The sequence below is a fragment of the Myxocyprinus asiaticus genome, chromosome 4 (genome assembly GCF_019703515.2).
Source record: "Myxocyprinus asiaticus isolate MX2 ecotype Aquarium Trade chromosome 4, UBuf_Myxa_2, whole genome shotgun sequence".
NCBI lineage: Eukaryota > Metazoa > Chordata > Actinopteri > Cypriniformes > Catostomidae > Myxocyprinus > Myxocyprinus asiaticus.
Window position 1 is genome coordinate 40,956,395 of NC_059347.1, and position 15,585 is coordinate 40,971,979.

The 15,585-nt window shown below is 41.1% G+C and overlaps 1 pseudogene; it reads left to right on the plus strand.

The window, feature by feature from the left end:
- The window catches only part of LOC127439939 (probable voltage-dependent N-type calcium channel subunit alpha-1B), a 194,125-nt pseudogene that overhangs the window by 140,793 nt on the left and 37,747 nt on the right, over positions 1–15,585 (plus strand).

The window sequence follows — 15,585 nt, forward strand, 5'->3', positions numbered from 1 at the left end:
ACACATCAGTTTTGTTACTCTTATATAAATAAGACTTAGTGATTTAGTTATTCAATTTCTAATAATAATTTGGGACTTCTGTATATAAAAGCCTATTCCATGTTTTTAATGCTTTGGGATTTTTCTGTACATGTAGTTTTGGTTGGTTCTACATTTTATTGTACATTTCGAAAATTAAAGCACTAAATTATTGATGAATTATGATTTCTGAGATCCATTTAATTCCTGGGAAAGTCCCACCCTTAATTTTTCTTAAGGTATATCCTGTGTCACTCAGAAATACACTATGGAAGTAAAACGGGTTGCAAACTGCAATTCATGTTGACTTTAAACTTCACGAGTCAAACCATCATCCACAAACACTTGCAGGATGAGCAAAGCATGTCCATACCTGATCTGTGTTATTTGGCATCCATAAAGACCTTCTTTTCATTTGAAGAACTGCTGAAGAACTCCATCATTATTATGGCATGCAGTGTATTGCAGCGATTCGACATGAAGCACTACAGTATTTTTTATGTTAAATAATTCAGATTTGATCACACTTCTGCTGACATTATAGGGGGTCTTGACATGGATGCCGACTATCATCAACATCTTGCCTAACAACATCATGCCCAACCTGAAAATTCAAAAGTCATCATTTACTCACCCTCATGTTATTTAAAACCTGTATGACCTTCTGTGGAACAGAAAAAGCAGAATGTTAGAGACTGACAGCCTCAATGATAATTCACTTTCATTTAATCATTTTTCCATACAGTGAAAGTGAATAGTGACTATTTTTCAGCCTAACATTTCCTTACTCCCTAACAAGTCATATGGGTTTGACATGAGGGTGAGTAAATGATGACAGAACTTTCAGTTTTGGTTGAAGTATCCCTTTAACTTCATCTATCTAATGCTGACAGGTATGTTTCCATGAATCTTCTCTTCTTTAGTATAGAGCAGCAGCGCTCCCTGAAGATGATGTCTGTGTGGGAGCAGCGCACCTCCCAGATCCGCAAGCACATGCAGGCCAGCAGCGAGGCATTGTACCAAGAGGAGCTCAACCCTCGCCTGACCTCCAACCTTCACCTTTGCCCTGACATCAAGACCCACTTGGACCGGCCTCTGGTGGTGGAACCTCGCTGCGATGGCCCCATCAGCTCCCACAGAGGCTGGGACAAGCCCCAGGAACTGCAAGGGGAGGTCGGCACGGCGGATGAAAGAGATCCCCCTATGATGGAACCCTCGCAGTCCCACCCACCACGCAAGCACCACCGTCACAGGGAGTGGCCTTCTAATGAGACCAATGAGAATGGGGACACAGGCCACGGCAAAGAGGGCAGACATCACTTTCATCACAGCCGTAGTAAAGAGCATAATGGGACACAGTGTAAGGAGGGAAAGAGTGACAGGAGCCGGAGCCGAGAGGGGGGGCACAGACATCACCACCAGAGCTCGGTGGATGAGGGAGGGGGAGAGAGAGAACATCGGCACCATCACTCCCACAGACACAACAGGGAGGGCAATGGAGTGGTCAGTGCTGGGGGGAGGAGCGAAAGGAGGTCCAGGCATAAGGAGGGCTCACATTCAGGAACAAGGGAAGGGGAGGGGTGCTCCAGAGGGGAGAATGGAGGTAACAGAGGGAGGAGGCGGCACAGGCCACGCACTAGTAAAGCTCAGTCCACACTAGAGGGAGAGGAACAACTAGGGAATGGAGAGAAAGAGGAGGGCAAGTCACACAGCCACAGGTAAAATTTCTTACTAAAAAGTATTTTTTGAAAAAAGGTTCAATTTTTGTAAATGCATTAGGCATCAACAAAAAAAATTATATTTTTTTACAGCATTTGTTAATCTTTGTTCATGTTAGTTAATAAAAACACTATTGTTAGTTCATTGTTAGTTCATGTTTGTTCATAGTGCTTTAAACAATGTTAACAAATACAACTTTTAATTTTATTTTTTATTGTTAGTTACCTAAATTTTTAAACAAATGGAACCTTATTATAAAGTGTTACCAAAGTCTTAAATGAAGTTTCTTGTGTAAAATATATTTCTTACATTGCACTTGTTTACAAAAGAACACTGTGCAGGATCTAATGAGACTATTGATATTTGTTTTCTTTAATTATTCCCTCTGATTATGAAAGTAGCTTGCAGGCCTAGAAGCCGTTCACATAGTATGCATTCTTTTGTTCAAAAACATCTCAATGCAGTGCTTGGCAGAATGTAACTGAACACAGGGGTTTTAAGATGTTGAATCTTTTAAAAATTGAACCTTTTTTAACTTTATACAGCAAAAATATATTTTATAAATGTCTCCCTATATAAAAAATAGGGAGACATGTCAATCAAAGGAATGTATTCTAGCATGTGTTTAGTATATCTCCATTTTCGAAAGGATAGATATTGGTATATCTAATGTGGCTCAAAATGTAACCTGCTTCTGACTCGCTGCTTCAGGCACATGGACATGGGAGGAGATTCACTGGCTGTCAACCCTCATCAGCCTCCAGTCCAGAACAGATGGTGTCTGAAGAAACCAGAAGACTCTGACTACAAGAAGAATGTCGGTCAGACTGCAGAAATGAGCAGACACATTCCTGTGACCATCACATCTCTTCCAGGAGAGACGACCCTCATACCCAGTCAGTATTTCTCAAACAGCCATTTCAGCCCACAATTATTCGTTTTCAATTCATTTTATGCTCACATATTGAGTTGCATTTGTGTGCTTTCTCAAGGGAATGAAAGGGATAGTTCATTCAAAAATGAAAATTCTGTTGTCATTTACTCACCCTCAATTTGTTCCAAACCTCCATGACTTTCTTCCATGGAACACAAAAGGAGATGTTAGGCAGAATGATAGTCTCAGTCACCATTCACATTCATTGTATGGAAAAAGATGCAATAAAATGAATGGTGACTGAGACTAACAAACTGCTTAACTTCTCCTTTTATATTCCATGAAAGAAAGAGTATTAAGAATATTATTATTAATCTTTGCATATTAAACTGGGATAAAAAAAGAAAGTATTTTAACATCTAAAAAATGTTAAAATCCAATTTTATAGGTGCTGGGAGAAAGACATTCTAGGAGAGCTTACATACACAATTTAGCTTTTGCTTGAGATTTATTAGGTTTACTAACATATTGGTTTACACATGACATGTGTTTGTCTCTTCAGTGAATAGTATAGACAGTGAGACAATGCCCATGACTGAGAAGAATCTGGAGGATCTGAACCAGAGCAGCCCTCGTCCCATCCTACCTTTCAGCTCAATGTTCATCTTCAGCCCAACCAATCCGTAAGTGTGTGTGTAGCAGTGTCGGGGAATAGCTAACTTGAAGTAGCAATGCTACTAAATTAGTAACTGCATTTAATGGTTTCTGTGGCTTTCATGATATGTGTTTTATCTATGTACTTGTGCACTCTTAAAAGTTGACAAAATGAACCTTTAGCAGGTATACACATTTAACATTTACAGAGTTTCTCTTCTAGAAAAGGACCAAATATATTGATAACTCTTGCACTACTCAGAATTTTGTCCAATCAAGTGCTTAATAGAATGAAAATGTCCTTCTCCCATGGCAAGCTACAGTTTCAAAGTAGCTTCCCCAAAACTTGTGTGGGGAATCTCAAACATTCATGCGCACCTGTTGTAGATGGTGAATGGCGAACTACCAAGGCTGTTATATGGGAAATTGTTTTTGCTTATTAACTGTAAAGTTTCACTGTGTGTGTTCAAGGTCTTTAAGTCTTAAAGGCATCCAATGCCATAAACCTCCACATAGAGCTGTGTACTGGGGAGCAGCAGCCAAATGCAGCATCTATAACCCAGCTGTCTATGGCCCAGTTGGGGCACCAGTAAGGACCAGTATTCAGACACAATATGGATAGTTATTTTGTCTATTTCTAACAAAAATTGTTCCAAACGAAACTAAAGCTGGATTGCTGCCTATCCGTGCAAAGACTGGTAGCCTGTTTACAATGTCACCACAAAGAAAGGTGAAGTGATACAAACAGTGAAGCACCCCAGTGCTTTTCACTAAATATCAGCACTGTTGGAGCTCCCCTTGTCCATTTACTGTATATTAGAGGACTGTAACTAACTATAGTATAATACTAATTACCACTGATTATATGTCTATAGATACATCCAGAGGCAGACTTAAGATCTAATTGTCACAAGCCTCTGTTTGACTGTGTGTGTAATTGTTGTGTAGTGTGAGGCGTCTGTGCCACTACATTGTGAGTCTACGTTACTTTGAGATGTGTATCCTGGTGGTCATTACCATGAGCAGTATAGCCCTGGCTGCCGAGGACCCAGTCCAAGCCAATGCCCCTCGTAACAATGTGAGTCTACACTTTACAAATTCATATCTTTTGTGTTTTGTCTGGTTGTTTAAAGTCACATTTTGTCAATGTATGACCATAATTTCCTAATATTTCTCAATGAACTGATGGCAGGCTGATGCCCTTGTTATTTTATTTATTGATTTCTGTTCTTTTCACTTCATAGGTGCTGAAGTATTTGGACTATGTCTTCACTGGTGTTTTCACATTTGAGATGGTCATTAAGGTAAGTGTGAGGTAAATTACTGTACAGTCAGGGGCTTGTTTATGATTTCTGTGGCCCCAAGCAACCGACCAGCCCAGGGCACCAATTTAGAAAATGTTTGCTTAACAAATTGCATAAAATTGATTTTAAATTATAATTTTAAATTCATCTTATCAGCCATTGTAGCCAAGTACATTCAAAATGTTTAATTAAATAAAAATCTAGTTAAAGATAATTAATACATGTTTTCCATGTGTTTTTTTTTTTTTTTTTTTTGATAAAAAAGCAATACATATATTTTTACAAATTATTATTATATTTATTTATTTATTTATTTATTTTTTATGAACAGGGTGTGCAAAACCTACTTCTTCACTCACTAACATTTTGGAATTCAGTTGTCATTTATTATTATAACCCAACAATTATTTATTGTTGTCCAGTTTATCAGTATAATATGATACAAAATTGAAGTGAAGGCACGGTAGCCCATCAGCACACTAGAGCAGAAGGGGGTAAAAACAGTGCCGTTTATCAAGCGCTGAAATTTGCTTGGTGCAGAACAATCTGGAATAATGTTAAACATAACAGTCACCTCTTTGCAACCTGAACTTGTTAAGAACGTTAAATCATTGTGACACCTGCCCTAAAAACAACCAAGATACAGCACAACAAATGAAACAGTTTTTGAGACCTGACTTTCTTTTTAACTTGACACAGTGTCTAAAAATATGCTGGTCCTGCGTGAGACACTGAAGAAATAGCAAGATGTGATGCAGCAGGTATGGACTTTTGTCCAGTGCGTGTTTACAAAGGAAAACAATGGAAAAACAGAGCAGATGCACGCAAAAACACGTTTGGTGTGAACAGTCCCTAACACATCCATTCGTGCGTATGTGAGTGAGAGCGTGTGGGTGAAACAAGTTCGGAAGGACTGTATATTTTTTTTCATAAATTACAAACCCGAACATGAAATCCTACTTGAAAAACTGACTTAAAAACCCAGCAGACCTCTAACGTGAACCGCTCTGTTAGCGTTGACAACGGTGTATTCGTGCCGCACGTGTACTCGAAACAACATGTCACCCCTCAGGTGGTTTTTGCTGAGCTTTCCTACCGGGGCGGGGGGCCCCCTAATGTCCGGGGCCCCATGCAAATGCGTGGCTTGCGTGGTGGTTAAAACTGCAACTGTGTACAGTATTTATCAGGTATTTGCACTAGAACCTTTTTAAAATCTTGACCCAGAAGTCTTCAAGTTCTCTGATGACCCAAGCTGGATTTTTCTATGAGAATATTTGATGCCAGTCTCTCTCTGTTCCTGAAAGTATTTATTTCTATATTACCATTGACTCATGAATTTATGAAACACATGGACCCATCTTAATATGCTAAGTTTGTTAAAAATGTACACGTAAATGTACTGACAATGTATTTTGAACTCCATAAGACACAGACAAGCGGAGTGATACAAACAGTCAAGCGTCCCAGTGTTACTACATTAATTATAAGCTTGGAACACTGCTTGTCCAATCAGATAAGAGGTCTGTAACTAACTGTATAATCCTGTTTTATTGTTTTCTTCATCAGATGGTGGATTTAGGTTTAATACTGCATCCCAGTTCCTACTTCAGAGATCTGTGGAATATTCTGGACTTCATTGTGGTCAGTGGTGCACTGGTGGCATTTGCATTCTCGTAAGTTTCCTATAATTATTAAATCCTGTATGAAACCCACACAGCTTATTAGATGATTCTAACTAAAACCTATATTTTGTATACTTTTTATCATTGATCTTTAAAAAAAAAAAAAAAAAAACTTTCTCATAATTCCAGACACATATTGTATATTAGTGAAGGTTTTCACCTGTATTTTCTTTTAAGGATTTTACTTGACACTCGATCTCACAGTGGGACAAGAGTGTCTTTGTCTATCTTAGTTGTACACATACAGAGCTGGAAATTTTATATGCGTTAAATTCCTCTCATTCATCATGCTGTGAGCAGAGTGCAAGAAAAAAAAGCTTTAAGATTTTCGCCAGCTCACTGCGATCTGTTGTTTCCTTCCTGTCTTTGGGTCTATTGAAATCACTTTATTGCAATTTCAAGAATGTATTCCTTATTGTTATTCATTAAAGAGAACAAGTATATGTCTCTGTGTAAATGTGTGTGCACGGGTTTGTGTATGTGTGGGAGCTAATAAAGGAGTTGTCTGATACGATCAGCTGTTTGCTCATCTTCATTGGTGTAATGGATGGGCTACTACAACACTTAAGTATTGAGGAAATGCTATTAGATGCTATTAGAAATAGTAAGGGAACATTGCCAGTTCAATAAAAACAGAAAGAGAAAAAAAAAAAAAAAAAGCTTAAACCAACCTAAGCTGGCTTGCTGGCTTTAGTTGTTCAACCTGGTTTTAGAGGGGTTTTGGGCACAGGTTAGCTGGTTAGGCTGGGAGACTGAACACAAGCTTGACCAGCTGAATACCAGCTTGTCAAGAATGGGAGACTAGTTAGGCAATTTTAAACCAGCAATTTTTAAGACCAGCAAACCAGCTTAGGCAGGCCTAAGCTATTGTGAATTTGAGCTTTAACAAGTGTATCTCAGAAAGAGGGGTCTCTCGGCTTGTTCTCTTCTAAGCAGACTCTGACTAATCTGTCTACTTCCTGTTTGTCTTTGTGTTTTTTGCTGTGATGTCATGTCAAGGCATGTTCAATGTGAGTGTTCTGCTGTGCTGTCACTCACTCCCCTCTCTTCCTCTGTTTCTCTCTGCCTGGAATCACTTGAAGGAGCTTCATGGGGTAACACCTTAACTCTCTCTGTGTCCTTATTTCTGTCTCTGTCTGTCTGTCTCTCTCTCTCTCTCTCTTTCCCTGTTCGTCATCTCTGTGAGTCGAGTAATGCTTAGCTCATATGCGAATGTTGAAGCATGGGACTTTCTCCTGTATTTCACCCTCTCCATAATCTAGCATTGAGCATCACTCAAGCATTTGCAGTAGGAATGGGTCACGATAGCCATCTAGTCATCCAATAACTGACTAGTTGATTAATGACGTTGACTAGTTTATCTAGATTTTTTGTATATACAGTATATATACAAAAATGTGTTTTTGTTTTTTTTTTGTTTTTAATTTAAAAAAATAAAATAAAAATAAAATAAAAAAAAATTGGGGTGGGGGGGTGCTGGGTAGCTCAGTGGTAAAAGACGCTGGCTACCACCCCTGGAGTTCGCCAATTCGCTAGTTCGAATCCCAGCGTGTGCTGAGTGACTCCAGCCAGGTCTCCTAAGCAACCAAATTGGCCCGGTTGCTAGGGTGGGTAGAGTCACATGGGGTAACCTCCTCATGGTCTATAATGTGGTTCGTTCTTGGTGGGGCGCGTGGTGAATTGAGTGCGGATGCCTCGGTGGATGCTGTGAAGCCTCCACACGTGCTATGTCTCTGTGGCAACGCGCTCAACAAGCCACATGCGTGGGTTGATGGTCTCAGACGCGGAGGCAACTGGGATTCATCCTCCGCCACCCGGATTGAGGTGAATCACTACGCCACCACTGGAATTAAGCGCACTGGGAATTGGGCATTCCAAATTGGGTGAAAAAGGAAAAAAAAAAAAAACTGTTTTTTTACAGTTATTTCTGTGTCTCATACAGGGCTTCCATAAAACTGTTTAGTTGACTAGTCGTTTAGGCAACCCATTGACGAGTTTTTTGACTAGTTATTTGAAAATATGGAGTTTTACACATCCCAAATTTGCAGACTATGAGCTTGATTGTTTCTTCTCCGTGTCATTTCATTCTCCAGTGTCATGAGGGGTAGACGCTATTGATCCATTTAATTCCTTCAAAACATTCCTACCACTCTCAGTATGTCACAACAGTACTTACTGAACATAGAGCATCCTGGACAATCCCCACAGTGCCTGTAAACAGGATGGTTTGTTTATGTGCATTTCTGTTTAGCTCAGTGCATGTGTCATTTCATATCAAAGATGACCTGTTAAATCAGGTTGGAGTGGCATATCAAAGTTGGTCTTGCACCATTGTTCACTTGAGACATCACTCTAGTGCTCCATTAATTGATTGGCATGAGAACAAGAACATATTGACTTGCTCATCTCTTAGCATGCTTTCAGGTTCATATGAGAGAATGTGGTGGACTGCCAGTGTGACTGCTATGATTGGCCAGTGTGCTCTGTAGAGTTGAAGCATAATACAGACACATTTTGCCCATTTGCCAAAATCAAATTCATATGCTTCTTTGAGACTTGCTAGTTCTAAGTTTTTTGACAGTAAAGTATAACATTACATTGCTGGAATTGCAGAGCAAGCAAAATGTGAATATTACCTTTCAAACTTGCTCGAGGTGATCTGAATCAGATCGGAACTGTAGTGAGAGCTATGGTTCAAGCATCTCTTTTTGGCATGTCTTAGTATTCACTCCAGATCTTGATCATGTTGGTTTTCAGATCCAAGCTCAGATGATCCTCTCTCTGTCAAGTCTATCCTTCATCTCTCCTACAAAAGAAATTAATGGCATTTGGAAGTGTCTGTTTCACCCACCATACAAAGTCTTTTCCTCCTTTTGTCAGTTTCCAAAACATTTGCCAAAAAAACAGTCGCTTAACTTCCTTTTACTTGTGCATACAGTATAGTCAACAAAGCCATAATGCCTTTTCTCGTGTTTTAAGCCTCAAAAAGGAATGTGACAAAGCGCTCATAAAAATCTCTCTTTTTGTTTTCTTTAAAATATCAAGTCCAGTTTTCTGAAAAGATTGTGTGGGTAAAGGGATAGTTCACCCAAAATTGAAAATTCTGTCATTTACTCTCCCTCAGGTTTTTCCAAACCCTGCATTGCTGACTTTCTTTTGTGGAACACAAAAAAAGATGTTGGGTAGAATGTTTGCCTCAGTCACTATTCACTTTCATCACATCTTTTTTCCATACAATGAAACGGAATGGTGACTAACACCCTGTCTACACCGGATGCGAGTGATGTTGCATTGTATTGCAACGAATTAAGGCTGTCTACACTGAACGCGTCAAATGAGTAGTGCCAACGTGTGCAGCGCAAAATAGAACAGGGCATCCGTTTACCATTTGTGTGACAAAGCGAAACACGACAAATGCATCCAGTGAAGACAGTGTCATTGATTATAATGGGAGCGATTTGCTTTTGTCGCATCATGCCACACCACTCGCGTCTGGTGTAGACAAGGTGTTAGGCTGTCAGTCCCTGTGACCATTTCCTAGACATTCTGCCTAACATCTCCCTGATGACAACATTTTCATTTTTGGGTGAGCTATCCCTTTAACTGTAAGTGCAGAGGTACTTCCTGTTCTCAGCATGTCATAATGTTTTGCCTTGTGTTCTTCTCATTCATTAGATCACATCAAAGCATAAACAGGTGGGGAACCCCAAATATTCTCCTTTCTCCTTGATAACATCCCTTATCCCATTATCCTGAGTTGACTGGGATAAGGTCCTTTACTGTCATTACATATTAGTGGAGTGAGAATATCTGTACATGGTTGGAGCCTCTACAATAACACTGATATCTTTCATCAGAACCTTGAAATTAATGTTGTATTGTTGTGGAACAACATCTCCCCACCGTAATTGTTAGCAGGGGCACTGTGAAAGTTATCAGGGTGTCTCTTGATGTGTTATTGAGGCTCCTTTTGTGTGTATAGTGGGTTTGGATGATAAACAACAGGCCCTGTACAGGGAATGCATGCTAGATTAATGTGCATCAGGGAGCATGGGTGGAGTTGCATGACTTTGCCGAGCCCTGTGATTGGGCCAAAGTAGTGACTTCACCATGCTGGTTGGTGACCATGCTGTACGGTCTCTGCTGATTGGTTTTTAGATTGGTGTTTGAGGATTTAGAGAATAATGTATGGACTATGCATGCGTGTGTACAAATTGTCACTGTCTAGGGGTTAAGATCTCTGAGGTAAATTGTTAGAAACCTACAAATATCACAAATATCATCACTTGCCCTGCTAATGAAAAGGCCATTTGTTGTTACATTTTTTTGAAAGCTGAATAGATGGGTATATTTTCCTGTGGGATTTTTATATATGTTATGCATTCTTACAATTATTTCTTGAAGTTATTTTCTGCTGATTCTTCTGTCAGCACCAATCATACATCTGCCAATGCCTTTTTTATACCAATGCTTTGTTATAGTTTTAGACCATAATAAATATTAAAAATATATATAATTAAATATTAATTAAATTAAATAAATATAATTAATATTCTCTCAGATATTCTGTTGTTTTCTCTTCCATTGCTGCACTGGAAGAACCAAACGGTACCTGCAAACCAATACAAAGTACTTTAAGTTTGATTCAGCCAACAGACATCACTAAGTCCAAATCAACAGGCACACATGCAGTGTTAGGATTGCTGTTATATTACTCATCATATGTGGACTTGACTTTTTATTGATGTCTGTTATTTAGTTGTAATGTAACAGTGTAACCATTTAACAAATCTTTAATAATTTATTTATAATAGTTTATTTTGTCAGACATCTAACATCACATGTTAGTCTATACATCAAAATAGGGGCTTAAAAGGATAGTTCACCCTATGAATGAAAATTCTGTCATCTTTTACACAACCTCATGTTGTTCCAAACCTATATGACTTTCTAACTTCCATAGATCACAAAAGGAGATGTTGGGCAGCATGTCTCAGTCACCATTCATTGTACTGCATCTTTTTCCACACGATGAAAGTGAATGGTGACTGAGGCTGTCATATTACCTAACATCTCATTTTGTTTCTCAAAAGAAAGAATGTCATATGGGTTTGGGGTTGAGTAAATTTTGACAACATTTAAATTCACTTTAACAGTGAAGGTTGTTTAAATGAATGTGATGTCTCATGAAGAGTATGATTATTTTTCCTCTGTGCCTACTTTAAATTTAACTTTTAGGGCTTTAGTTGTTCATATGACCATAGAGTATTAATTTATAATTCCACTATCAAATGTGCTTGTCCTTGCAGTTACTTCATCAAATGACATTTTAAGCTTGGCAGTAATGATTTGAGCATTCAGAAGCGAAAGCATGAATGATTTTTGCTGAGGGCTGCTCTTTTCTGTAAGGGTGAACTAACTTTTGAACTGCATTTTATTTAACCTACATCTTGTAAATGTTTTTTCTTGCTATAAGCTTTGCATTGTAACGAATACATGCAGTGTATTCAAATGAATGCAGCCAGTTAATCAAGTCGACAACTTTGAATGTCAGCTTGATAAAGACTTTGTTCCTGAAAAGAAACAATGCCCTTTTTTCAGGGCAGGGTTTCTTTGTTATCATTGGTGGTGTGATTGTTCTTTAAAAATCTGATGCACAGCAGTGTTGGGTTGAATTCATGTTTCCTTATTTTTTTGCATGAGTATTGCTAATTCTAATGTATCATTCAATAATATTTCAGATAGTGCCATTTAGTGTATGGGTATGTGGCAGGGTGGAGGGTGGGGCGGGTCGTGATTCTGCACACCCGGCCCCTAATAAGGCTGATTAAGCCCAAGAGGGATAAGGCCGACCAGAGAATCATTAAATATCATTTATATTGTCAAGCCGGTTCTCACCGCCTCCTTTCCATTGATGTGTTACACTGGTGCCGAAATCCGGAAAGGAGGCGGCGAGAACCGGCTTGACAATATAAATAATATTTAATGATTAACTAAAACAAAAGCACAAACACACACACAGGTGTCGGACAGCTGTCCGTAACTCTCTCTCTGACACACCACCGTCTCCAGTCGGCCTTATCCCTCTCAGACGCAATCAGCCTTATTAGGGGCCGGGTGTGTGAAATCACGACCCGGCCCCACCCTCCGCCCTGCCACAGGGTATTAACCAGCACCTGCATGCAATCCAGAGAATTTGCTTTTGTGAAATAACGCCAATCCATTGCTGGAACGATTTAAAGCTACAACACTTTAAACTTTGTGCACAACAGAGTTGGGTGTTTATTCATTTTGAGTCTATAAAGAGGGGTGAGTATTATGTTTATGCTAGTTCTCTTTCTAACATTCGTTCTGTATCTCACTATGGGTAACGCCTCAGGAGTGGACAGTCTTGGAAGCACCAATAACACCCAGTCTGTCAGTTGACAGACCAATCACAGCAGTGATGAGGGAGTCCCACATCCCTATATAACCACTGTTATAAGTGTCTACTTCAATCTCATTCTCTTCCCCGTGAAGATCTTTGGAAGCTATCATCAGCAGGACTCGTAAGATGTGGTCGCTTAACAGTTCATCAGGCGAGATGTTCAGGTATGTCGCAGAACATGGCTTTTCTTTTTGCGAATATATTCACTGTCAAATTGAATATATTTTCTGCGATATTATATTGTTTTCTCCGGGTAGCGTGAACCAGCATGTCGAGGCGAGTTTGCATTTTTTTCTGTGGATTTTCGAGCTGTAATAGCTTCTACCTCTATGGCTAGAGGATTAACACAGAATCAAGTGGCAAGTTGTGGTGAACTGCTTCTGTGTTCTTGAGTTCGGGTTCTGTCATGGCAACTGCAAGCTCACCGAACGGCGGAGCAAAGGGGAAGGATCCCTCTCGTCCATGTGCTTGTGGATCTATGATCTCACTGAAGGATCCCCACCCACTAAGCCTGTCTGGGGGTCAGGAATGCACAGGCCGCACTTGCTAATACCGAGTGCTGCCCACATTGCTCCCATTTCGTACGGAGAGTTTTGGAAAGGAGGCTGCGGGTCATTGCGTCAAATAATGAGGATCCCTATTTTTCTCCACCACCAGCGAAGGAAGACACCCCCACCCCAGCTGCAAGGACAGTGCAGCTGGGGTGATCTCATGGACAAAGTCTCCCCCGATCTTCCTCCCCTCTTTGAATCGGCTCCTTTGGTGGGGGACAGGGAAGAGGAGGAGGAGGAGGAGGAGGATGATGCTGATGATTGTCTTTTGTAGGATGATGGTGAGGAGGATGAAGATGATGCCATTCTCCCTGCTCATCCTCCTTCCAGGCCGGGTTGCAAGATGGACGCATCCCCCTCTCCTGTCCAAGGAGAGCTGGACCTTATTGAGATGTGAAGGAGTGCGGCAGCCTAGCTCTCCATCCATCACAGTAGACTGGCCAGGGTACAGAGAGGGATCTGTATGAAGGCAAACGGCTGCCATCTTGTGCTGCCCCGGTAAAGCAGTTTATTCCAGCTGCCCCAGCATGCGTAGCGGAAATGCGGTTTTGGGACAAGCCTTTTTCAAACAGAGTGCCTGTTAAAGGTTACTCTATGCTGGATGTGCATGAACTGGAGGATCTGGGGGATGTCCAGTCTCCCTCCAGTTGAGTCATTGGTGGTGAATCAACTTCACCCCGATCGTCATGCGTTTTTTTTTTCATCTGTTCCCACTTCACTGCTGGGATGGACAGAGAGATTGTCAGCCTCCATTTACTAAAAGATCTACCGATCTTCAGCCCTAGCTGTAAGGGCTCTTAATGCCACCTCGCTCCTCACAGCATATCAGACCGAGTTAATGGAGGAGATGGGCTGACAAATTGATGTGGGGGAGCTGGCTGCGGCATTGTGGGAAGAGATCTGCATTATTGCGGTCTCAGCCTACGTATGTCAAGAGGGGCTGTCCAGAGCTGTGGCCACAGCATGGGTCTCACCATTGTGGGCGAACGGGCTATTTGGCTCAGTCTGTCTGGCCTGTCTGAGAGGGAGAAGACAAATTTCCTTGATGTCTCAATGGATCCGAAAGCTCTTTTCTGGGCTACGGTGTCCACAATGCGGCAGCAGTGTGATTTGAGGAAAAGGATGGGGAAGCGTTCGAGACCTGTCTTCCCTGAAAATCCACTGCTCACCCCCCGCAGCCGTCACATTCTGGGTTCACAACCCATTTTAGAGGTGGATAATCTGATTTTAGAACCCAGACCAGGCCTCCCCCACCACCCCAGCAGTCAGGGCAGGGAGGGGCACAGCCAAAACAGCCCTAGCCGAGAAGCAAGGCTTCTTTTGCAGCGGCCAAACATCGTCTATCTAACCCTCAGGGGAAAAAGAAGAGACGAGTGACCTAACCAGTGTTCTGGTTCGGGACATGGAGTGGGTGAACAGCACTCGCGGAGTTTCTGTTTGTTTTCCGCCCCTCCAGCCAAGAGGACTCGGAATGGGAATCAAGCCATAAGTTTTGTGTTACACGGTTCATACACAAATGATTTAATGGGAGTGTTGATACCAGTTTCCCCAGTGCCTCTCAGTTTGCATCTCACCTCTCCACCCATAGGGTCAGAAAAGAGAGAGGAGGAAAGTTTACACAAAAACATGTGTGTGACAAAAATACAAATATCCTCTGTGCATCCAGGCAGTGGGCCAAGGGCACAGCAGTGTGTGAAAATAAAACACAAAATAATACCGAACTCAGAGCTGCAATCCCCAGCTCCGCCGCTAGATGGTGGCGTGGCACCATCAGTGAGCGAGAGCTTCAGTGGGCCCCTCTCTGTTCACGCATAAAGTTGGCGCGCAGTTCATCCCTGGATTTTATCTATATAAAACGGGTATATCGGCTGCAATTCGCAGTAAAACCACTTCTGTTCAACAGTGTGTTAATGTCAACAGCGAAGAGGGAGTCAGCTTGGATTTTAAAGGAGGAAATAGCCAATTTGCTGAGCAAAAGAGCAATGAGGATTGTGCCGCTGGAGGTCAGCCATCAGGGCTTTTACTCCAGCTATTTCGTCATCCCCAAGAGAGGAGGAGGTCTCTGTCCCATTCTGGATTTGCGAAACCTCAACAAAGACCTTTGAAACCATATCTGCAATACGGGAGTTGGCTATATCCCATAGTGAGATACAGAAAGTATGTTAGAAAGAAAACTACTCCAGTAACCCCGTTCTCTGATAACAGCAGTGAGGTATCTCACCACACTTCTCTCCTTGCATTTGCACAGAGAAGAGATATACGGAGAAAGAAGTAGGCACCTATGACATTGGTTTATATTGGGAGGTGGGACTCCCTCATAGTGAGATACCTCACTTCTGTTATCAGAGAACCGGGT